The sequence below is a fragment of the Theropithecus gelada genome, chromosome 11 (assembly GCF_003255815.1).
Source record: "Theropithecus gelada isolate Dixy chromosome 11, Tgel_1.0, whole genome shotgun sequence".
NCBI lineage: Eukaryota > Metazoa > Chordata > Mammalia > Primates > Cercopithecidae > Theropithecus > Theropithecus gelada.
This window is the reverse complement of record NC_037679.1, coordinates 2151156-2175506: the sequence shown is the minus strand read 5'-3', so window position 1 is coordinate 2175506 and position 24351 is coordinate 2151156. Positions and strand designations below refer to the sequence as shown.

Below are 24351 nucleotides of genomic sequence, written 5' to 3'. Positions count from 1 at the left end.
AATGTCAAAAGACAAGAAAGAATATTTATTCTTTTTAAATACAAAATATTTAGAATGCATTATATACTTTTTTATCAAATTGGAAATATTCTGCAATCCCTTCCTGGTTCAACATTGAACAAACACTACTGGGAATAAAGAATTCCTCACAATCAAGTGCTTTAGTTGTTTTTTAAGCCTACTGCCTTTCTTTATCTCATGGTGCCAAACATCTCTTGTACTCTTCCTCTGGCAGGGGAAGGGGGAGGGCAGGAAGACCTCCTTACCTGAACACTTTTGAGAATAATAGCATGATAGTAAAAATATGAACCCCACATTGTGCTGTCAAATTTTGCCACTGAATATATTTTAATTTATGAAAAAAAAAATCTGACTTTTAAAATGTGGAATCCAAATCTTGAATGTGTATTTCAGCCATCATTTTTAAGTTGTTTGTTTGTGACCAAAGAAATAATAAGCAAAAAAATAAAAATAAAAAATGTAGCCTTATTCGGGCTTATAAGCTTTTTGTTAGGAGGCAACACTGTATTTTAACGACATTGTATTTTGCATTTTGAAAACTGCAAATCAAGTGTAACATCAACCAACAACATATCATAACCAAATACATCTACTTACTGTGTTTATAAATATTCTCTCCTGGCTTACCTATCTCCACTCAGAGCCCAAATCCATACCCAGGAACTGTGTCTCTTTCATAAATAGAATGCAAAAGCTTCTAGGCTCCGTACTGATGATCATATCCATTAGGTGACTATAAGAATAAATTTTCTGGTAAAAATAACCAGGTAGTTGTAACTTTTGAAGCTAATTAAAATATACACCAACCCTATGAGTAAGGAGAGAGAATAATACAAAATGCCTGCTTCATTTATTAATATTATGTAGGCAAAATTAGCATTTTGATGTTAAGAAAAATGTCAAAGAATGCTACTGGATTGAGGAGTTTCATATTAGTGAAATAACTTGAAAAAAGGATTTTTATAGAATTAATTCCTGTCAGCTTATCCAAACATTTCAAGAAAAAATTTTGTAGGCAAATCATTAACACTTCAGTACTTTTCTTTGAGGTTTCCTCAATAGAGACACTAATAGGATTTCTGAACAAATATGGATTTGAATGTTCTTTTGCATTGCATTAAAGACCATCACAGTCAGTGGTTTCTCATGCCCCTCTATGCACTAGAGGAGAAAACAACTAACCTACAATTCTGCAATGAAGTTTTCCTGGCAGACTATCAGCATGGTCTATAATTATTTGACATCTTCAAAATTTCATTTTTGAAATTTGAGAATTTTGGATAATGAGTCAGTAAAATGTATTTGGTGTAATTTCATAAATCATTATGATAAATTAAAATATTATGCTGCAGTTCTGTTCCAAACTTTTAGACGGGAACGTTCTCTTAATGTTGAATGTCCCCATTTATCATTGGAGTTTTCCTTAGTTCTCCACATATTAAATGTATGAAATTTAATGTTTTTAAAGATAGCTAGAAAGTAGACATAACATTATCAGATACTATTCATACTGAATACTTTGCAGAAAAATTACTGCCTAAATTAAGCGCTATATGGTTAAAATTGCTTTGACCCTTCCATATGGTGAGGCAAATGGTTTAATGAGCAATTTCTCTAGCTTTTCTCATTTGCAATTTAACATTTTCTATTTTATAGTACAAATATTTTTTCAGTGATTGATTCAACAAATATTTTCAGATTTCCTTCTGCACCAAGAATGTAATGATTACCAAAACCAAATGCCTGTTCCCCAAGAGTCCACAATTTAGTGAAAGATTATAAAGCAATACATGAATGTTATGTGCTTATTTTGTTCCTGTATTAGAATCTAATTAGATTGTTTAAATCACCCAAAAGCCCCCCAGTCAGAGATAACCACAGTTAAATTACTGGGATATCTAAATATGTATTTGTGTGTATTTATTAGGTTGGACCATTTGAAGTCACTATATTTGTTAATTAGAAATGGTCAATAATGGCAATTTGATCCAGTTCGACCTAATTAATATATTCCATTGTATGTGTGACCCACAATTTTCTGCAGTTGAATGTTGAAATTATTATCAATACTTCCTATAATAAGTAATGCTAATAAACTAGGCTACATTGCATACCTGGTCACATCAGTCTTTATGTATATCTTTTCATTCTTTTCCCAATAAAAATCCCTGCAAGCAAAATATCTAAAGAATATGTACATTTTTAAAAACTTGAAATTTATATTTTTAAATTGTGCTTAGGATTTTTTTGCTCAGACTGTTGTTTCTATTTCAATTTGACAAATGGTGTTTTGAAAATTAATGGCTGCTTTATCCAATTTCTCCATGGTTTTCTATTATCTGTCAAATCAATTTTGGTCACTTATGGTTTACTAAAAAGTTTGTACTTCACTCCTGTTTGGCCTTTTCTAAAAATATAGAATTGTCATAGTATTTTATTTATTAAGGGAAAAAAACACCCAAAATATGTTATGTCCTTCCCCCTATCATTTCTAACATAATACATTTTGTTTCTCCTTTGTTTTCCTATATGTCTTGCCAAGGATTGGTCTATTTTAATGACCCTGTCAAAGAACAAATACCAAATTAAAAATGGCATTTTCCCTTTTTATCCCAATTTTTAAATTTAAGCTTTTGTTTTTGGTAATTTTTTTCTTCTTTACTTTCCTCAAGTATATATCCTTACTCTTTTTTTCTGATGTTTAGTTCGTTTAATTGTTAGTTTACTTATTTTCAGGCTTTACTATGCCTGTTGCATAATATCTTTTTTGATAGTTATTTAAACTTTTAAATCTCATTTTACACATTATATTAACATTTACATTGCAAGGCATTCCATCACAAATATTACAGATTGATAAAAACTTCATACACATACTCCCCCAAATTGAAACCAGATACAGTCACTTTACTAAATCAATAAAATAATAAAAACAATGGAAATGTTAATATAACTATTTTAAAACAGCAAGGCCTCAGGCACTCTGGAAAAGATGTTCTCTTGCAACTATTATATAACATGTCAGTGGTACAAAATTATATTACATGAAAGTTAGCAAATACCCATTAATTAAGTCCACTCTAATAATGACAATGACTTTAGGATCTGATATGTAGTCATTGGATACATTCCTATTTGGACAACTGTCAAAAGGAACAGATATTGGGCAACTGAGGTCATTTCTAATGAGGTTCTCAACTGTGAAAAGGTGAGGTGTGTTTTCAGCATACCATGGACAGTTACATCCCTGCTATAGTCACCATCTGGTTTACTCAACAGAATCTAACAGCACACTTGACTTACTGTGCTCACAGTTGAAGACACTTTAGAACTCTTTCCCCATCATCTTCCACAGTGCACCCTCCACCCTTCTCTGAGAATCTCCAAGGTATGCCCTTGACATAAAATAAAGAAGAGAAGAAAAGAGGTTTTGCCTCTCCCATTTCTGACCAACCAGTGGTTTGGCATAGCAGTGTACTACAAAATTCTCATGCCCTGCAACAGTCAGTCACCACTGGGAGCATGGCTACTTTTGCCATAATCTAAACTTTAAAAAGCCTGATAATGAGAAAATGGGTGTGTAGGAAGATTTAGAGGGAGGGAACAGCACTGAAAGGAGTTGAGCAATATTTCCTTTATTCTTCTCAGCTTTTTTAGACACAAAACAAGTTCTTAAGGACACACATCAAATTGCTGTAGTCCTTTCTTCCTATAGTCAAAACAAAACAAAGGATAAAAAATGTCCCCTTCCTTTCTCTGCTCCCCCAAAAATGTGTAGTACAGTAAGAAGATACTATTGAGATGTGCTATTTTGAAGAAATTAAAATTGGGATATGTAGTGAGGCTGTACACTGTCAAGTTGTCAGGTTAGCATTTCACAGCCAGTGTCTGTGACCAGCAAGGAGTGGTGGAACCGAGCAGACCACTTTCAATGTCTCCTCACTGCAGTCCAACCTTCTGGCTAGGATTCATCCTGCCATCCACCTTCACAAATCATTGGCTCAACTGTAAATACATGGCTTGACTGTATCACACCAACTGCTTTATTTTAGGCACAATGGAGTGCATTGGGGGCTGTATGAAAAAACTTGTGGACTCCATGCTCGCAATAGCTTCAAACCACTGAAACTTCATTTGCTTGGGCAGGCTTCTGAAATATGTTTCCCAATTCTCTGTATCAAACATCAGGTTTCACTGCATTGATGGCTTGCATGAGGCACTCATATGTGGTCTGAACAAATTTCCATGTGTCCTCATCCATATTGCCAACAAAATATGTCTCAATCATGTCCCCATAATAACCACTGCAATAAAGGGTGACGTTGACATGAACAATATCACCTTCTTCCAAGGAGTGTCTGGAATTCTGTGGGAAAGTATAACAATTCAGAGAAGGATAATAATTTATTGCAATGCATCCTACGTGTACAGCATGGTCTGTTCCTTCAGTAGTTACACCTGGTTTAACCATCCCAGCAGCATTATCCAAAACTTCTCTAGCAGTTTAGATACAAGTCGCATTCCTTTTGATCTTCAGATCAGAATAATTTAACTTGAGAAGTACCTTTAAGAGCCTGTTCAGATTCAGACATTCCCAAGGAATGATCAGTAAAATCTGGTCTTTGACTATAACTTGGCACCGGTCTTGTTGTCATCAGTGGATAATGTGGTCTAAGTTTACCAGTGTATGGATATTAACACTGGCCAACGGGTCAGTGTTAATATCACCTTCTACACTCCAGGAAGACACTTCTTGCTTTTCCTTTTCTTCTTTTGCTTTCTTATGTAATAATTTGTGAGCAGCTCAATTTTCTTTGAAATATTCTGTGAGCAGAAGTGCAAGCCTTGGATGCCCAGTTGATGCAGGTGGGACAATAGAGATTGGCCTGGGGACTCCAGCCATCTGTCTCCTTGGCCGTCCTGCTGCCTCCTGCTGGGAGAGCACTCACCCAGGAAGAGGAGGAGGAAGAGGAAGCCTGTGCATAATTTTACACGTACTTTTTAATCTCTGTTATTTTCTAAGCATGATAAAATTGTAAAAGTCACTGTTTTCCTAAGAGTTAATAAAGAGAGTCATTTATCTCAAATGTAAAATGGGTTGCTTTGGTAAATATTGTTGGTGTTCAGAGCTATTACAAATCCCACTTCTCATCTGCCTTCCTTTTCTATAGAATGTGGATAGCCAACATTTTTGCCAAGTCCTTACAACTAGGGTCTAGTTCTACCCAATGAGATATTAACAGAAGTCGCTAGGTAGTACTTCCAGGAAAGCTCTAGAAGAAGTCTTACAGAGCTTACTAGTAGTTATCCTTTTTTTGGTCCTCTACTATTCTCCTTGTTCCTGCCTGGATATGGTCATTTGCCCAAAGGCTTAGCAGTCATCTTCAACATGAGGATGAAACCACACACTTAGGATACTATGGAGCGGGAGAGCAGGGAGAAAAAGCAGAGATACTTAAGAATGTCCTGGAGTTAATGCACAGATCTAAACTGCTTGCCTCTGGACTTCCTGTTTCATGATAAAAAAAAAAAAAAAAAAAAAAAAAAGCCTTTTCTTATTTACACTACTTTCATTAGGTTTTCTCATTCTAGCTGCTAAAATTAATGTTAATTGAAAGTATGGCTTTTGTTGATGTCAGTTCTCAACCCAGAATCCTTTTTACTAGTCAGTACAAATGTCTCCCAGCTACCATGAGAACATAGCTGCACTCTTCTCTGGGAAATTGTCCTGGCCTAAGAAGAAATGCCTTACTCTGAGCATGACACACCAGCCAATGGTTTAGTGATAGGACAGTCCAAAAGCACTGCTGCTCTGCCTGAGGGTGGGACACCTCTACAGGGTCATTTGGATGCGAGTTTACATTGGGAGTGACTGAGACTAGACTTCAGTCTCTCATCCCGCCCGAACACATTATTCTATTTCCTTCACTTACAGATTTGTCCTGAGTATATTTCCTTAATAAATCACTTACATCTGGGAAGGCCTATCAAATCCAGTGCATATTTTTATGTTAGGATTTTTAATAAATATCCTATGTTTATTTTATAGATAAAGGGTGTAGCATGTGTAGTTTTTGCTTTTTAGATTTTTTCAACAATTTGTCTATGGCCTAATATAGGATTGATTTTGTCTGGATACGTGGAAATTTGAAAATAAAGTGTTTTTTTTTTTCTAAATAATTTATAAGTTTAGGATATAAGTTAATCTTATTAGTTCTATCACTTAAATCCAATATGTTTATATTATTTATCATTTGAGTCTCCTTGTATTTATAACAGTTTCTTAAAATTTGCATGTACATTTTCTGGCTCATTCAGGTCCATCCATTTTTTTATCTGTGATGTACATTTTCTTACCATTTATAAAACTAATCTTCTACATTCCATTCATCCTCTTTGCTTTGAATACTGTTATTTCTGCTTTTCATTTGCTTTATATTTGTCTGACATTCTTCTCATTTTATTTAAAGCTTTATTTCATTTTAAACATGACTAAAATTTTTTAAACTTTTCTCTTGTAAATAGCATATATCAGGATTTTTTTTTTTGCCCCAATTTTACAGTCTTTGTTTTTTGCTTTTTTTTTTTTTTTTTTTGGACACTTTGTCTTTGCAGGAGTGTAGTTAGCCATCACATTTATTATACTGTATAACACATTTTTAAAATAATATTTCCTCATATTCTTTTTATTATTAGAAATTTTTAACTATTATAATAAAAAAGAACATGAGGAAGCATTTTAAAGAAATAATTTTATTGTTAGAATTTTTAAATTATAATAAGACTTTTTAATTAGATTAAAAATCAGATTAGAATTTATTTAATTTTATTTAGATTTTTCTTAATTTTATATAATGTTTACATTCTAATAAAAACATGCGAATTTTAAACATAAGTATTTTAAAGAAAATATGTAATACATTATAAAACTTGTGATGGCTAGCTTACTTTAATTCATTTTCCTTTATTAGTTTGTCTACTGATTTTGAAGGCAAACATTCTATTTTTATTCCAACAGAGTTTTTTAAAAATTGAAAGAAATTTCACATCTTTTATTGGTATTATTAATAAAAAAAAAAAAGAATTATTGAATTATCCCTTGATATGGTTTGGCTCTGCCTCCCCACCTAAATCTCACTTGGAATTGTAATCCCTATAATCCCCATTTGTCAAGGGTGGGGCCAGGTGGAGGTAATTGGATCATGGAGGTGGTTTCCCCCATGCTGTTCTGGAGATAGTGAGTCTCAGGAGATCTGATGGTTGTAGAAGCACCTGGAATTTCCCCTGCTTGCACTCACTCCATCCTGCCACCCTGTGAAGAAGGTGCCTGCTTCTCCTTTGTCTTCCGCCATGATCGTAAGTTTCCTGAGGTCTTGCCAGCCATGCAAAACTGTGAGTCAATGAAACCTCTTTCCTTTATAAACTACCCACTCTGGGGTACTTCTTCATAGTAGTGTGAGAACGAACTAATACATCCCTTTTATCAAATTTCTTCATATATACTATTTAAAAGCCAGAACATAGTTTCTGAATTGTTTTAACATTTTTATTTTTCCAAAATATTTTAATATTTGTATTACTTTTTACCATATCAGCAATAATAAAGAATAGTTATATTCTAATTCTGGAGTGGGTGGGTGAAATTTATTTTCTTCTGTTTGCCACATTCTTTCCCCCTCCCCAGTCATTAAACAAAGGTTTTATTATTCTTGAAATGTTAGATATTTTACCATACCTGTGTATTGATGTCTTCTCATCAGTTATTACTATGCAAATGCTGACTCAAGACTTCCTTGAACTCATGAAATGTTTTTTTCCTACTATTTTAAATTATTGCTTCTCCTGTTTGCTCTGGTGGTTTTTTTTTTTTTTTTTAATTGAATGCCTAATAAACACCTATTTAATCTCAGAGCTCTGGCCTCCTGTGTCAAAGAAATATTGTACTGGACAAATTTAACCAGGCAAGAAAAACTTTACTCAAGACTATTGCAATAGCGGAAAGGGATTAAACTCAACTCCACCAAAACAATAAGCGAGAGAGATTTTAAGAGCTGAGGTGAGCTAGTGGACATGTACTGAAGGATGTCATGGTGAGGCTGGCGATTAGGTCAACTGTGTGTGCTAATTTGCACTTGTTGAAATTAGGTTCTACTCTCCTATAGAAACTAAAAGATCGGGGTAGGGGCGCTATCTTCCTTAATGATTACATTTCAAAGGGATGGCTCCCAGGTCCTTGAGAAAGGTATTTCTGGATTGCAAAACTGGCTAGAGGCTGGGCTGGAAAAAAGATTTACGTACATCTCAAAGGGACAGAGAAAGAATTTTCAATTACAAGTGTTGTTGTTGTTGTTTTGAGACAGTTTCACTTTTGTTGCCCAGGCTGAAGTGCAATGGTGTGATCTCAGCTCACAACCTCTGCCTCTCAGGTTCAAGTGATTCTCCTGCCTCAGCCTCCTTAGTTGCTGGGATTACATGCATGCACCACCACGCCTGGCTAATTTTGTGTTTTTAGTAGAGGCGAGGTTTCTCCATGTTAGCGAGTCTGGTCTTGAACTCCCGACCTCAGGTGATCTGCCCGCCTCTGCCTCCCAAAGTACTGGGATTACAGGCATGAGCCACCACACCTGGCCCGATTACAAGTTTTCTAAAGTAAATCCCCTGGAAAAGGAGGTAAGGGGCCTGAGACTTCGGAAGAAGCCAATTTAGTCAAGCTAAGTGGAACTTAAGCCTGTCTTGTTCACAGTCATTTGTCTTCTGTAATTTTGGTCTCCTTATATTTTCCTGAGTTCCAGGAGTATTTCCTGAACTTGTCATCTACATGGCCGATTTGGTAAAATTCCATCAATGATCTCTATTTTCTTTCACATTTTAAATGTAGCAATAGTGCTTTTCATTCCATACAATCTCTCATTGTTTCAGAGCATTTTCTCATCCATGATTCTTATTCTACCTTAATTGGAAAAGCACTGGTTTATTTCTGATACCAACACAATAAATTCAAAAATTCGTTATCGTGTCTTGTAGTAACCAATGTATAAATATACACTCTGTCTTATTTTAAACATCACTATCTTTTGAACCAAAGTAAGTGTTCTTCTGTTTGCTCATGATCACAGAGGACAGTCTGTGTATTTTCAATACTCAGTATTGAGATAGGTTCTTCCAAAAAACTTATGTATCTATTTCCAAATATTTCTAGCACAAATGAAAGGACAATGAAGTAGTTTAAAATTCTTTTATTTTTATTTTGCTAGTCAGGAGATCCAATAGCCTAGGGTAGTGGCAGACAGAAATTGAGTTGTGTTGGAAGTCAGGACAAGATCTATTAGCCTATATTGAAGCTGAGTTTTCTTTTTCTCTGTTTGTTGAAGAAATCAGTAGTTAGATGAGCCAAGCCTCTATTCTATGCCTGAGAGACACTCTTGTAGAAATCTAGGGATTGTAGTGGTGCCCTCTCTTTGTTCCCAGAATATGCCAGAATCTGACCATAACTGGCTTTTAAGAGAAAGGATTAGCAAACTTCTGCTAGTATCTGGGACCGACTTACCCATGAGTCAGGCACAGCAGGCACAGTGCCTAGGGTACATGTTACATTTAGAGGTTCAAAAATGTTCTAATTTGTCTTAAAATTAGAAATGAAAAATATAATTATAATGAATATATAATAATGAATCCAGCCTGGACATACAAGGAATAGTATATATAAAATAATGAATATATAATAATGAATCCAGCCTTTATATCAAGACAGAATATAATTTGTAATTCTCTCTGTCTCTGCCTCTCCTTTATAATTTATAACTATCTTTCTCTTTCTATTGGAAGAAGAGGCCCAGGCACTTAGAAGTGTCTAGGGTCCATGAAAGTCATAATGAAGCCCTGCTACCATCTCTTCCACTTGCCTTTTGGATAAACCATTTAAACACATGCAGATATTCTTGATCACATTAGTAGTTCCTTCAAACTAGTATGACTTCACTATATCTAGCAGAAATCCGTCAGAGTTTCTAGTTGTGAATATAACCCATTGCCATATATCCCCTGTTTTTCTATCTTGTTGCTTACTATGGTACAATCCTAATAGGGCAAAAGGTGTGATCACTTCATGCCTGTAATGAACAACAGAGCTATAAAAGTTTCAGTCACCTATGATAAGTCCATGAATAACACATCAAGTGTTACATAAAACACTTTAAAAAACAAATCTGAGATAATAAAGTATATATTCTTTCAAAGCTCAAAACCACTCAGACGAACATTTATACAGCCATATTCCATTTAGCTCCAGTTTCCTCTACTTTCTGGAAAAATTCTGAAGGTTCAGTCTGAAAGTCTCATGAGAGTCATCTTGGAGGATTTCAGGTTAATAAAACTGAAAGTGTAAAGCAGCTGAGGTTGGCTTCTTTACCAGACAACTACTTTGGTTATTAGAGATGAAATCTTAAAAGATTGTGGAACAATGTAGCACAGCAAAGGGAAATCGAATATGCAATGAAAATAATGATCTTGAATAGCTAAGAACTAATTATGTAGAATTCCACAGCCTAAAAATATCATCTGCTAGGCCTGGATGGAACAGCTTCCAGATAAGGAGCAAAGTCGGCCTGCCTCCTCAGTGCCAGGCTCCTGCTAGTACATGCGCTATCCCATGTCATCCTCTAACAGCTCTCTATGGCAGCTACTTTTATTATTAATATTTCACAGGCAATAAAGCAGGCTGAGAGATTTTAAGTAACTTGCCTAAGTCAGATCTAGTAAGGCGAGCGTGAAAGCCAACAAATTCTATTGGGTTCTTTGCTCTAAACTGATTACACTACTCTATCTTCAAAACACCTTTCCTTTACATAGGAAAAAAAACCGCATTTGTTGGAGGGCTCTCATGAAAATTTTACTGCCTAATATACGTTTTCCTTCAGCATATATGCAGAAGTTTTCTTACTGACTGTGGTTTTGCTTTATTTTAGTAAGAAATAAATTCATATATGCTTAGAAAAGAGAGAACCAGTTCTATTACTCTCTGAAATATTTTACATTACTAGACTTATTCTACATTAACACTGCTTTTCTCCTGTACCACAAAATCCATACTATATATAATATACATAAAACATGGATTGTGTGTGTGAGTGTGTGTGTATGTATGTATGTATGTGTATATATCGGCCAACTGATAGACTTTCAGTAACTATTGTGACTCTCTGTTTGAGAGTGGAGTTTACTGTCATGCATCTCAATAAACTACAAGTGGCTTGAAGACATGGATAATATCTAATAGAGACCTACAACCACTTTTCCAAAGCTCATAGGGCCAGATATGTTTTGGACCTAGATATTTTTTATAATTTTCAGAAACGTGTGTATATATGTATATATACATGTTTGGAATAACAACCTATAATCAAAGACATCCATATTTCTTCAGCAAAAACTGTGAATATTATGAATATTCACAGAAAGGGGAATAGATAAGATATAAATTGCCTTAAACCAGTTCAGAACAGGTTATCTTAACAAATGAGTTCAGGTCAAGATCAGATTTTGTCACCAAATGAGTCATAGACACTGCATGTTTAGTTTGAATTTCCATATTATAAGGCAGGAAATGTGGACCTGTACTTCTTTTGTACCCTGCATAGCTCCCCTACAAGGTGTTTGTTAGCTGATGGAGAAGTCTGTTGTTCCCCACGGCTCAGATTAATGTAATATGTCCCAATTCAGCAGACAGCATCCTTCATGATAAATTATAAAAATGAATATATTAAGTTTTGAGATTGGGAATCAGAGTAGAATTTTTCTTTGGCATTTCTCTTTGGCAAGGAAAATAAGTTGATGTTTTTAGAGATCTTTATATGACATTAAGAACCTTAAAACCTAGAAAAAAGGGTTCTATATATATATATATATATATATATATATATATAAAGGTGAGCCTGAATATTTTTATAGTCACCATCTACGTAGCTTATTTGCCATTTGGGGGCAGAGAATGTGATAAGAAACATAACAAACTGGCACATGAGATTTCTATGAAAGAGGACAGAGATGGAACGCATTACATCCTTTATGTAAGTATCACTGTCTGAAACATAATTCTAATAAGTGAGATGTCTAGATGAATGTGATGCCTAGGATTTGGAAAGAGGAGAGAGAGATTCAACTAATGCATTTGTTTTCTTAAATGAGGAAAAACATATTTCACTTTATATTTTACATATTCATAGCTGGATTTCAGTTTAAACAATCTGACTATATATATACATACACACACACACGCACACGTGTATATATGTGTGTGTATACATATATATATTTTTTGTTTGTTTGTTTTTTTGAGACAGAGTCTTGCTCTGTCAACAGGCTGGAGTGCAGTGGCACAATCTCTGCTCACTGCAACCTCTGACTCCCTGGTTCAAGGGATTCTCCTGCCTCAGCCTCCTGAGTAGCTGGGATTATAGGCACACACCACCATGCCCAGCTAATTTTTTTGTATTTCTAGTAGAGACAGGGTTTCACCATGTTGTCCAGGATGGTCTTCATCTCCTGATCTCGTGATCCACTGCATTAGCCTCCCAAAGTAGTGAGATTACAGGCGTGGGCCACCACGCCTGCCCTGACAATAATTTTTTAATTACACAAAAAAAGTTATGATGATTAAACTTTCAAGGAGATTTATAATATGATTCAATTATTAATCTACTGTATTGTCTTTGCATTTCAAATACAATTCAATTCTCAAAAACACAAAACAGTCACACAAATGAAATGGTATTTGACTCTGTACCTTAATTCACTGGTTGTACTGCATGACTCTTGTGTGTGTATACACATACACACCCACACCCCTTTCAGATGGGTGTTACTTATCCTGTGATCTAGCATAGTATTTAACAATGAAACAAGCATACTCTTAATTAAGTCTTTAAAAGTCAATGGAATTGCCTCATCTGGGAAGCACAAGGGGGAAGGGAATTGCTTTTCCTAGCCAAAGGAAATTGAGATACACAACGCCTGGAAAATCGGGTCACTCCCACCCTAATACTGTGCTTTACCAAGGGTCTTAGCAAAGGGCACACCAGGAGATTATATCCTACACCTGGCCCAGAGGGTCCCACGCCCACAGAGCCTCCCTCATTGCTAGCACAGCAGTTTGAGATCTAACTGCAAGGCACCATTGAGACTGGGGGAGGGGCGCCCGCCATTGCTGAGGCTTAAGTAGGTAAACAAAGCCCCCTGGAAGCTCGAATTGGGCGGAGCCCACCACAGCTAAGGAGGCCTGCCAGCCTCTGGAGGCTCCACTTCTGGGGACTAGGCATAGCTAAACAAAAAGCAGCAGAAACCTCTGCAGATGTAAATGTCCCTGTCTGACAGCTTTGAAGAGAGCAGTGGTTCCCCCAGCATGGAGCTTGATATCTGAGAATGGACAGACTGCCTGCTAAAGTGCGTCCCTGACCCCTGAGTAGCCTAACTGGGAGACATCCCCCAGTAGGTGCACACCAACACCTCACACCTCACAGGACTGGGTACACCCCTGAGACGAAGCAAGAATCACAGAGCAAGAATCACACAGCAACACACGCTGTTCAGCAATATTCTATCTTCTGCAGCCTCCGCTGCTGATACCCAGGCAAACAGGGTCTGGAGTGGACCTCAAGCAAACTCCAAAAGACCTACAGCTGAGGGTCCTGACTGTTAGAAGGAAAACTAACAAACAGAAAGGACACCCACACCAAAACCCCATCAGTACATCACCATCATCAAAGAGCAAAGGCAGAGAAAACCACAAAGATGGGGAAAAAGCAGTGCAGAAAAGCTGGAAATTCAAAAAATCAGAGTGCATATCCCCCTCCAAAGGAACGCAGGTCATCGCCAGCAATGGAACAAAGCTGGATGGAGAATGACTTTGACGAGTTGAGAGAAGAAGGCTTCAGTCGATCAAACTTCTCAGAGCTAAAGGAGGAACTACGTAACCAGCGCAAAGAAACTAAAAACCGTGAAAAAAGAATGGATGAATGGATAACTAGAATAATCAATGCAGAGAAGACCTTAACAGAACTGATAGAGATGAAAACCATGACACGAGAACTACGTGACAAATGCACAAGCTTCAGTAACCTACTCGATCAACTGGAAGAAAGAGTATCAGCGATTGAAGATCAAATGAATGAAATGAAGCAAGAAGAGAAGTGTAGAGAAAAAGGAGTAAAAAGAAATGAACAAAGCCTCCAAGAAATATGGGATTATGTGAAAAGACCAAATCTACGTCTGATTGGTGTGCCTGAAAGTGACAGGGAAAATGGAACCAAGTTGGAAAACACTCTTCAGGATATCATCGAGGAGAATTTCCCCAACCTAGTAAGGCAGGCCAACATTCAAATTCAGGAAATACAGAGAACGCCACAAAGATACTCCTCGAGAAGAGCAACTCCAAGACACATAATTGTCAGATTCACCAAAGTTGAAATGAAGGAAAAAATGTTAAGGGCAGCCAGAGAGAAATGTCGGGTTACCCACAAAGGGAAGCCCATCAGACTAACAGCAGATCTCTCGGCAGAATCTCTGCAAGCCAGAAGAGAGTGGGGACCAATATTCAACATTCTTAAAGAAAAGAATTTTCAACCCAGAATTTCATATCCAGCCAAACTAAGTTTCATAAGTGAAGGAGAAATAAAATCCTTCACAGACAAGCAAATGCTTAGAGACTTTGTCACCACCAGGCCTGCCCTACAAGACATCCTGAAGGAAGCACTAAACATGGAAAGGGAAAACCGGTACCAGCCATTGCAAAAACATGCCAAAATGTAAAGTCCATCGATGCTAGGAAGAAACTGCATCAACTAATGGGCAAAATAACCAGCTAATATCATAACGACAGAATCAAGTTCACACATAACAATATTAACCTTAAATGTAAATGGACTAAATGCTCCAATTAAAAGACACAGACTGGCAAATTGGATAAAGAGGCAAGACCATCTCACATGCACAGACACATATAGACTCAAAATAAAGGGATGGAGGAAGATCTACCAAGCAAATGGAAAACAAAAATAAAGCAGGGGTTGCAATCCTAGTCTCTGATAAAACAGACTTTAAGCCATCAAAGATCAAAAGAGATAAAGAAGGCCATTACATAATGGTAAAGGGATCAATTCATCAAGAAGAGCTAACTATCCCAAATATATATGCACCCAATACAGGAGCACCCAGATTCATAAAGCAAGTCCTTAGAGACTTACAAAGAGACTTAGACTCCCATACAATAATAATGGGAGACTTTAACAACCCACTGTCAACACTAGACAGATGAACAAGACAGAAAGTTAACAAGGATAAACAGGAATTGAACTTGACTCTGCACCAAGTGGACCTAATAGACATCGACAGAACTCTCCACCCCAAATCAACAGAATATACATTCTTCTCACCACCACATCACACTTATTCCAAAATTGAACACATAGTTGGAAGTAAAGCACTCCTCAGCAAATGTAAAAGAACAGAAATTATAACAAACAGTCTCTCAGACCACAGTGCAATCAAACTAGAACTCAGGACTAAGAAACTCAATCAAAATTGCTCAACTACAATGAAACTGAACAATCTGCTCCTGAATGACTACTGGGTACATAACGAAATGAAGGCAGAAATAAAGATGTTCTTTGAAACCAATGAGAACAAAGATACAACATACCAGAATCTCTGGGACACATTTAAAGCAGTGTGTAGAGGGAAATTTATAGCACTAAATGCCCACAAGAGAAAGCAGGAAAGATCTAGAATTGACACCCTAACATCACAATTAAAAGGACTAGAGAAGCAAGAGCAAACACATTCAAAAGCTAGCAGAAGGTAAGAAATAACTAAGATCAGAGCAGAACTGAAGGAGATAGAGACACAAAAAACCCTCCAAAAAATCAATGAATCCAGGAGCTGTTTTTTTGAAAAGATCAACAAAATTGATAGACCACTAGCAAGACTAATAAAGAAGAAAAGAGAGAAGAATCAAATAGATGCAATAAAAAATGATAAAGGGGATATCACCACCAACCCCATGGAAATACAAACTACCATCAGAGAATACTATAAACACCTCTATGCAAATAAACTCGAAAACCTAGAAGAAATGGATAATTTCCTGGACACTTACACTCTCCCAAGACTAAACCAGGAAGAAGTTGAATCCCTGAATAGACCAATAGCAGGCTCTGAAATTGAGGCAATAATTAATAGCCTACCAACCAAAAAACATCCAGGATCAGATGGATTCACAGCCAAATTCTACCAGAGGTACAAGGAGGAGCTGGTACCATTCCTTCTGAAACTATTCCAATCAATAAAAAAGAGGGAATACTCCCTAACTCATTTTACGAGGCCAACATCATCCTGATACCAAAGCCTGGCAGAGACACAACAAAAAAAGAGAATTTTAGACCAATATCCCTGATGAACATTGATGCAAAAATCCTCATTAAAATACTGGCAAACAGAATCCAGCAGCACATCAAAAAGCTTATCCACCATGATCAAGTGGGCTTCATCCCTGGGATGCAAGGCTGGTTCAACATATGCAAATCAATAAATGTAATCCAGTATATAAACAGAACCAAAGACAAAAACCACATGATTATCTCAATAGATGCAGAAAAGACCTTTGACAAAATTCAACAGCCCTTCATGCTGAAAACTCTCAATAAATTTGGTATTCATGGAACGTATCTCAAAATAATAGGAGCTATTTATGACAAACCCACAGCCAATATCATACTGAATGGGCAAAAAACTGGAAGCATTCCCTTTGAAAATTGGCACAAGACAGGGATGGCCTCTCTCACCACTCCTATTCAATATAGTGTTGGAAGTTCTGGCTAGGGCAGTCAGGCAAGAGAAAGAAATCAAGGGTATTCAGTTAGGAAAAGAAGAAGTCAAATTGTCCCCGTCTGCAGATGACATGATTGTATATTTAGAAAACCCCCTTGTCTCAGCCAGAAATCTCCTTAAGCTGATAAGCAACTTCAACAAAGTCTCAGGATACAAAATTAATGTGCAAAAATCACAAGCATTCTTATACACCAGTAACAGACAAACAGAGAGCCAAATCATGAATGAACTTCCATTCACAATAGCTTCAAAGAGAATAAAATACCTAGGTATCCAACTTACAAGGGATGTAAGTGACCTCTTCGAGGAGAACTACAAACCACTGCTCAGTGAAATAAAAGAGGACACAAACAAATGGAAGAACATACCATGCTCATGGATAGGAAGAATCAATATTGTGAAAATGGCCATACTGCCCAAGGTAATTTACAGATTCAATGCCATCCCCATTAAGCTACCAATGAGTTTCTTCACAGAATTGGAAAAAACTGCTTCATATGGAACCAAAAATGAGCCCGCATTGCCAAGACAATCCTAAGCCAAAAGAACAAAGCTGGAGGCATCACGCTACCTGACTTCAAACTATACTACAAGGCTACAGTAACCAAAACAGCATGGTACTGGTACCAAAACAGAGATATAGACCAATGGAAAAGTACAGAGTCCTCAGAAATAATACCACACATCTACAGCCATCTGATCTTTGATAAACTTGAGAAAAACAAGAAATGGGGAAAGGATTCCCTATTTAATAAATGGTGCTGGGAAAATTGGCTAGCCATAAGTAGAAAGCTAAAACGGGATCCTTTCCTTACTCCTTATAAGAAAATTAACTCAAGATGGATTAGAGACTTAAATGTTAGACCTAGGCCAGGCGCGGTGGCTCAAGCCTGTAATCCCAGCACTTTGGGAGGCTGAGACGGGCGGATCACAAGGTCAGGAGATCAAGACCATCCTGGCTAACACAGTGAAACCCCGTCTCTACTAAAAAATACAAAAAGCTAGCCAGGCGATGTGGCGGGCGCCTGTAGTCCCAGCTACTCGGGAGGCTGAGGCAGGAGAATGGTGTAAACCTGGGAGGCGGAGCTTGCAGTGAGCTGAGATCCGGCCACTGCACTCCAGCCTGAGCGACAAAGCGAGACTCCATCTCAAAAAAAAAAAAAAAAAAAAATGTTAGACCTAAAACCATAAAAACCCTAGAAGAAAACCTAGGTAATACCATTCAGGACATAGGCATGGGCAAGTACTTCATGTCTAAAACACCAAAAGCAACGGCAACAAAAGCCAAAATTGACAAATGGGATCTAATTAAACTAAAGAGCTTCTGCACAGCAAAAGAAACTACCATCAGTGTGAACAAGCAACCTACAGAATGGAAGAAAATTTTTGCAATCTACTCATTTGACAAAGGGCTAATATCCAGCACCTACAAAGAACTCAAACAAATTTACAAGAAAAAAATCAAACAACCCCATCAAAAAGTGGGCAAGGATATAAACAGATACTTCTCAAAAGAAGACATTTATACACCCAACAGACACATGAAAATATGCTTATCATCCCTGGCCATCAGAGAAATGCAAATCAAAACCACAATGAGATACCATCTCATACCACTTAGAACGGCAATCATTAAAAAATCAGGAAACAACAGGTGCCGGAGAGGATGTGGAGAAATAGGAACACTTTTACACTGTTGGTGGGACTGTAAACTAGTTCAAACATTGTGGAAAACAATGTGGCGATTCCTCAAGCATCTAGAACTAGAAATACGATTTGACCCAGCCATCCCATTACTAGGTATATACCCAAAGGATTATAAATCATGCTGCTATAAAGACACATGCACACGTATGTTTATTGCGGCACTATTCACAATAGCATACTTGGAACCAACCCCAATGTCCATCAATGATAGACTGGATTAAGAAAATGTGGCACATATACACCATGGAATACTATGCAGCCATAAAAAAGGATGAGTTTGTGTCCTTTGTAGGGACATGGATGCAGCTGGAAACCATCATTCTCAGCAAACTATCACAAGAACAGAAAACCAAACACCGTATGTTCTCACTCATAGGTGGGAATTGAACAGCAAGAACACTTGGAACAGGATGGGGAACATCACACACCAGGGCCTATTGTAGGGAGAGGAGAGGGGGGAGGGATAGCATTAGGAGATATAACTAATGTAAATGACGAGTTAATGGGTGCAGCACACCAACATGGCACATGTATACTTATGTAACAAATCTGCACATTGTGCACATATACCCTAGAACTTGAAGTATAATAAAAAATAAAATAAAAGTCAATAAAAAAACTAGCCCTGAAGAGACCAAATTAATACCAATAAGTATGTTTTTCAAAACTTACTCTTTTGATTCTAACATATTTTAGAGATAAATATAGGTGTAAATAAAAACAGTCTAATTCTTAGACTAGTCATGAGTAGACAAGTCTAAGAAAGACACATTAGATTGGGCGCGGTGGCTCACGCCTGTATTCCCATCACTTTGGGAGGCCAAGGTGGTCGGATCAAGAGGTCAGGAGTTCGAGACCAGCCTGACCAACATGGTAAAACCCCATCTCTACTAAAAATACAAAAAAAAAAAAAAATTAGACAGCCATGGTTGCATGCACCTATAATCCCAGCTACTCAGGAGGCTGAGAAGGGAGAATTGCTTGAATCCAGGAGGCGGAGGTTGCAGTGAGCCATGATTGCGCCACTGCACTCCAACCGGGGCAACAGAGCAAGAGCAAGACTCCATCTCAAAAAAAAAAAAACATCAAAGTAGTCTGACCACCAGACCACCAAAATAAATCTTTTAGCAAACTCTACTCTTTTAACTTTGTGTGGTACTAACACATGGTAAATACTTAATAGATATTTGCTTTGTTGTCTGAGATCTACAGCTACATAGCAAGCATGTTATGTATTTCATTTGAACCATGCAAGAATATACTGAGCAAATAAGGATGATATATTTTATTGATCTCAAAGCACAATAAGATCATTCAAGTTTCACAATTACACATGGAATATAGTTAAGGTTTCAGTCTTCATTCAAAGATAGATTCTCTTTTTCATAAAAGCCACTACTTCTTTTCTTTCAGTTGTGACATTTAGTAACTCTTTTGTAAGCCCGATCATCAGGTTAAGAAGGACAACTACTTAGAATTTCCTCACAAAAAGCTTAGAAATTATAAAGCACTTTTTGAGCTTAATGAAGTTTATGATGTCTAAATGCTTAGGCCTATACACAAAGCTTCCCTAAATACCATACTCCAAAAATACAACTATCCTGAATCTTAAATCAAAGTGATGATTAATTCATCTTCCCATTGTGTTCACATATTACTGATTTATTTAGCAAACTCTAATATTATAAAAAAAAGAATACCCATAAATTACATTATTTCCTTTGGTGACTCAGCAACTGTTAATTTTCCCATATTGAGCACGTTATTTCTAACTGAATGGGCAACACTTGTTCAAGGGACAAATAAGTAAATGATTAACTTTAGTTGTTTAGTGTTTAAAAAGTTTTGAACCATAATAACATGCAGGTGATCAAATAATGCTTATCTCAAATAGCCTCTACTAAAAAACAAACAAACAAACAAACAAAAAAACAACCCCTCAAAACATCCAAGGTGAGGGGAAGAAAATGTAATGGAACCATCCTTCTAAGGGCATCTTTGGAAAATGTTCTCTGATGGAAAAAAAAAAAAAAATCCCAGATATTCATCATATGAATAGCTAGGGCCGAGAAATGCACACAAAGGTCTTTTCAAATCAAGATAACAGTAGAGTGAGAGAAAGTTTTGAAGGATAGGTGTGATGTCCATTAGATGTAACTTAGAATCCAAGCACTATCACTTATTGACTCTAAACTTGTAACCTCACTTGACCTCAGTTTCTTCATCTTTAAAGAGGGGATAGTAGTCTCTACCTCACAGTGCCATGTGAGGACTCTATTTAGTTGTACTGCTACAACATGATGGATTTTAGAACACCTTAGCGATTGCCCCTAGAGGCTTCTTTTTTTGCCCACTAGGACAAAAATGGTGGGCTCTACCGACATGACTGAATTCACCGAAGCCAGTCACCAGTGTCGACTGGAAGCTTCTCAGGTTCCTTATCAGAGAAGGCACTGAAAAACACTGGACACGGTGGCTCACACCTGTAATCCCAGCACTTTGGGAGGCCCAGGTGGGCGGATTATGAAGTCAGGAGATCAAGACCATCCTGGGCAACACGGTGAACCCCCATCTCTATCAAAAAAAAAAAAAAATTAGCCAAGCACAGTAGCACGTGCCTGTAGTCCCAGCTACTCAGGAGGCTGAGGCAGGAGAATCACTTGAACCCGGGAAGCGGAGGTTGCAGTAAGCCAAGATTGTGCCACTGCACTCCAGCCTGGCGACAGAGCAAGATTCTGTCTCAAAACAAAACAAAACAAAACCAAACAAAAAACAAACAAACAAAAAAACTTTCATGAACCTCAGGAAATACCTTTACAATTATTCAGCAAGTTCTTGGTTTCAAATGAGAATGCACATTACTTTAAGAAAGAGATATCCGTCAGATGAGATAAAAGAAATATTAAATAGGCCCAATTCCATGTGAAAACATAAATAAAACACTGAGAAAAAATTAAAACTTAATCTAATTTTAAGTCATTCAATTAAAAATTTAGAATCTTTCTTCTTCAAAGACAAAATACATAACCTATTTACAAAAAAAGCCCCATTTTCTTAGTAACTTTAAAGCTCACTAAAGACTGATTAATATAGACCTAAAGATGACAAACCTAGTTTTATAAGAATTCATGGGCAGAATTACTTTTCAACAAGGCCCCATTTTGCTGAAGTAATCTGCCAGGTGGTCTCATGTTTACAGGAGTAATTTTATCCAGTGGTGCCCACAATTCTAAAGCCTCACCTTAACCAATGCTAGAAAAATAAAACTATATTTCTACATAAAACTGTGAAATGACTTTCCTCATGATGTCATAATGCTCCTTCAAGAAACTGACTTGAAATAAAATAAATGAAGTTCATTTGAAAATGACTGTTTATTTACAAATATTGACACCCAGTGAATGAGCAGAAATTCACTTATTTTGAATATCAATTTGGATGGCTAGCTGAAGTTTAAATAAGAATGTACTTTAGAACTGAAAGAAATAAAAACAATTTGGGGTCAGAAATCCAATGCCTATCAAGAATATAATAACTATACCCTGTGAAATTCTTCAAAGCCCTTTATACGAAAAGTAGCTCAGTGTTCATTTTAGTTGAGTTTAATGGATTTATCGTTTATAATTTTAGGTGAATGAATGTCCTGTATTGATTTTCTTATTTATATATACATTTAGGTAAAACAAATAACAGTTTCTATACAAAGGTTCAACTGTGTTTCAGCTTAATACAAATGACTGTTAAAATCAAAGAGAGTGAGAGCAGTAATTTTAGTCAAATTTTTGCTTGTACTGGGTTCAGGTTTTGATCTTAGTCTCCAGCAGTTACTGAATCAATGACTATGTGCAAGTTATTTCACTTTTCTGAGCCTTTCTTATAAAACAGAAAAAAATAACACTTTTGGCTAGCTGTGAGGGTTACCCAAAAATATGTACAAAAGGCTTTGTACACACCTATAAATATATAAACCATTATTTTCTCTTTCTCCATTGCTGGTGAAGATTAAATAAGATTATAAAACACACCTAAAAGAGCTCTGTAATTGTTAGCTTTAAAGTGTTATTAATATATATGGGAGCACATTATATTCATCTGTTTTTAAGTAGACTGATTTCTACATGGGTTCCTTAATATTAGAGAAGAAAAAGTATTTTTGGTGTTCCCTCTGATATGGTTCATTTATTCTTAGTATCAGAAGTTTACCGTCATCTTGTCCCCATAACTATGTAATAAGATCACAGATGGTTTTCAACTACAATTACAGTAATAATTGTTGCCAAATTCTGAATCTAAACTATCCATGTATCTTCCAATGCCCTTTTCCTTGAAGGCTAGGCCAATGAGTTTCAGATATGCTTGGAAATGCAGCTAGTGTCTCAGTCTCTAGACTCATTTGTAATTGCCCATGTCCAACACCCAGGTGATGTAGGCAAAACTTTATTCATAATAGCTATCAAGTGTATATTTTGAAGGATACATTGCTCCTTATATGGCACTTTCAACATTTGTTAGAGGTTGTCTCTTGTCTCAGGGTATTTAGATTTGTGAAGGAATAAAGAAGGAGAAGGAGAAAAAAGAGGAAGAGGAAAGAAGAAAAGGGAGGAGGAGAAAAAGACCAGGAAGGGGAAGGAGGAAAGGAAGGGATGAAAAGGAGGGAAGGAGAGAGGAGGAAGGAAGAAAGGGAGAGAGACAGGAAGGAAAGGAGGAGGGAGGGAAGGAAGGGAAGAAGAAAAGGAGAGAGAGAGAGACAGAGAGAGAGAGAGAGAGAAGGAATGGAAGCATCTAGTACCCTTGTAAGGATGCTGGGGCCAGTCCCTCATTACTTAACAACCTCTTGCCATGGAAAAGTTTACCCTTTTCTTTAAGCTTTTTTCCTTAGATTTTTTTTAAAGCTACCTTTTGAGTTTATGGGAGGCTTAGGGAGGATATTTTTAGAATGTCCTGTGTAGGCCTGACATAAAGAAAGTAGGTCTCAAGAAATGGTAGTTGTCTTCATATCTGCACATTTCCCTCCTTAACTATTATCCTCTATCCATTTCCCTATGTCAAGATGCAAGCCCAAACTAATTAAGTTTGAATGTCTGAATGGTGGTGCCCAGGCATCAGATCAGTGTTGTTAAAGTTACTCAGGTGATTTTAACATTCAGCTAGGTTGTGAGTCACTCTACTATCCTGACTTAAAATATTACAAATACCTGTGAAATTTAATTCTTAATCTCAAGGGTGCATTTACTAGTGATCTGTGATGGCAAATTACATCAAGTCCGCTGAGTGCTAAACTATAAGAGATTTGAAATCAGTTAATAAAAAAGCTTCAGAGATGTTCCACTAGCTCACCAAAAGGCTTGATTGTAATAAAAACTTGAGACCCTAACAGATTTATTTCTTAAAAGCAACAGGAATGGCAATATTTTATCCAACACAAGGGGAATCAAATGAAGCCCTGGAAGATTACTTAGTTGTTTTTTAATATTAAGTTTGTGCAAAAGTAATTGCAGTTTTTGCCATTACCTTCAATAGCAAAAACTGCGATTACTTTTGCACCAATTAATAAAGAGGATTATTATTGATGTTAAAAGAAGGCAAAAAAAAATCCTGCTAATGTGGCATTATCCTATGCATAAATGAATCTGTTTTGTTCTTTTCTCCCATTAATATTCTTGGCGTCATTATCATTTTCTGAGATAAGATTTATCAGTTAACAAAGAAGTGTTGGTACCAAAGTTACTACTTAGGGCAGTGCTA

General features: G+C 36.7%; 1 protein-coding gene and 1 pseudogene across 2 annotated transcripts in view; both read right to left on the bottom strand.

Moving 5' to 3' along the window:
- The window catches only part of CNTN1 (contactin 1), a 393997-nt gene that overhangs the window by 346627 nt on the left and 23019 nt on the right, over window positions 1–24351 (bottom strand). The window lies entirely within an intron of this gene.
- LOC112634191 lies at window positions 3842–22815 on the bottom strand (annotated as a pseudogene).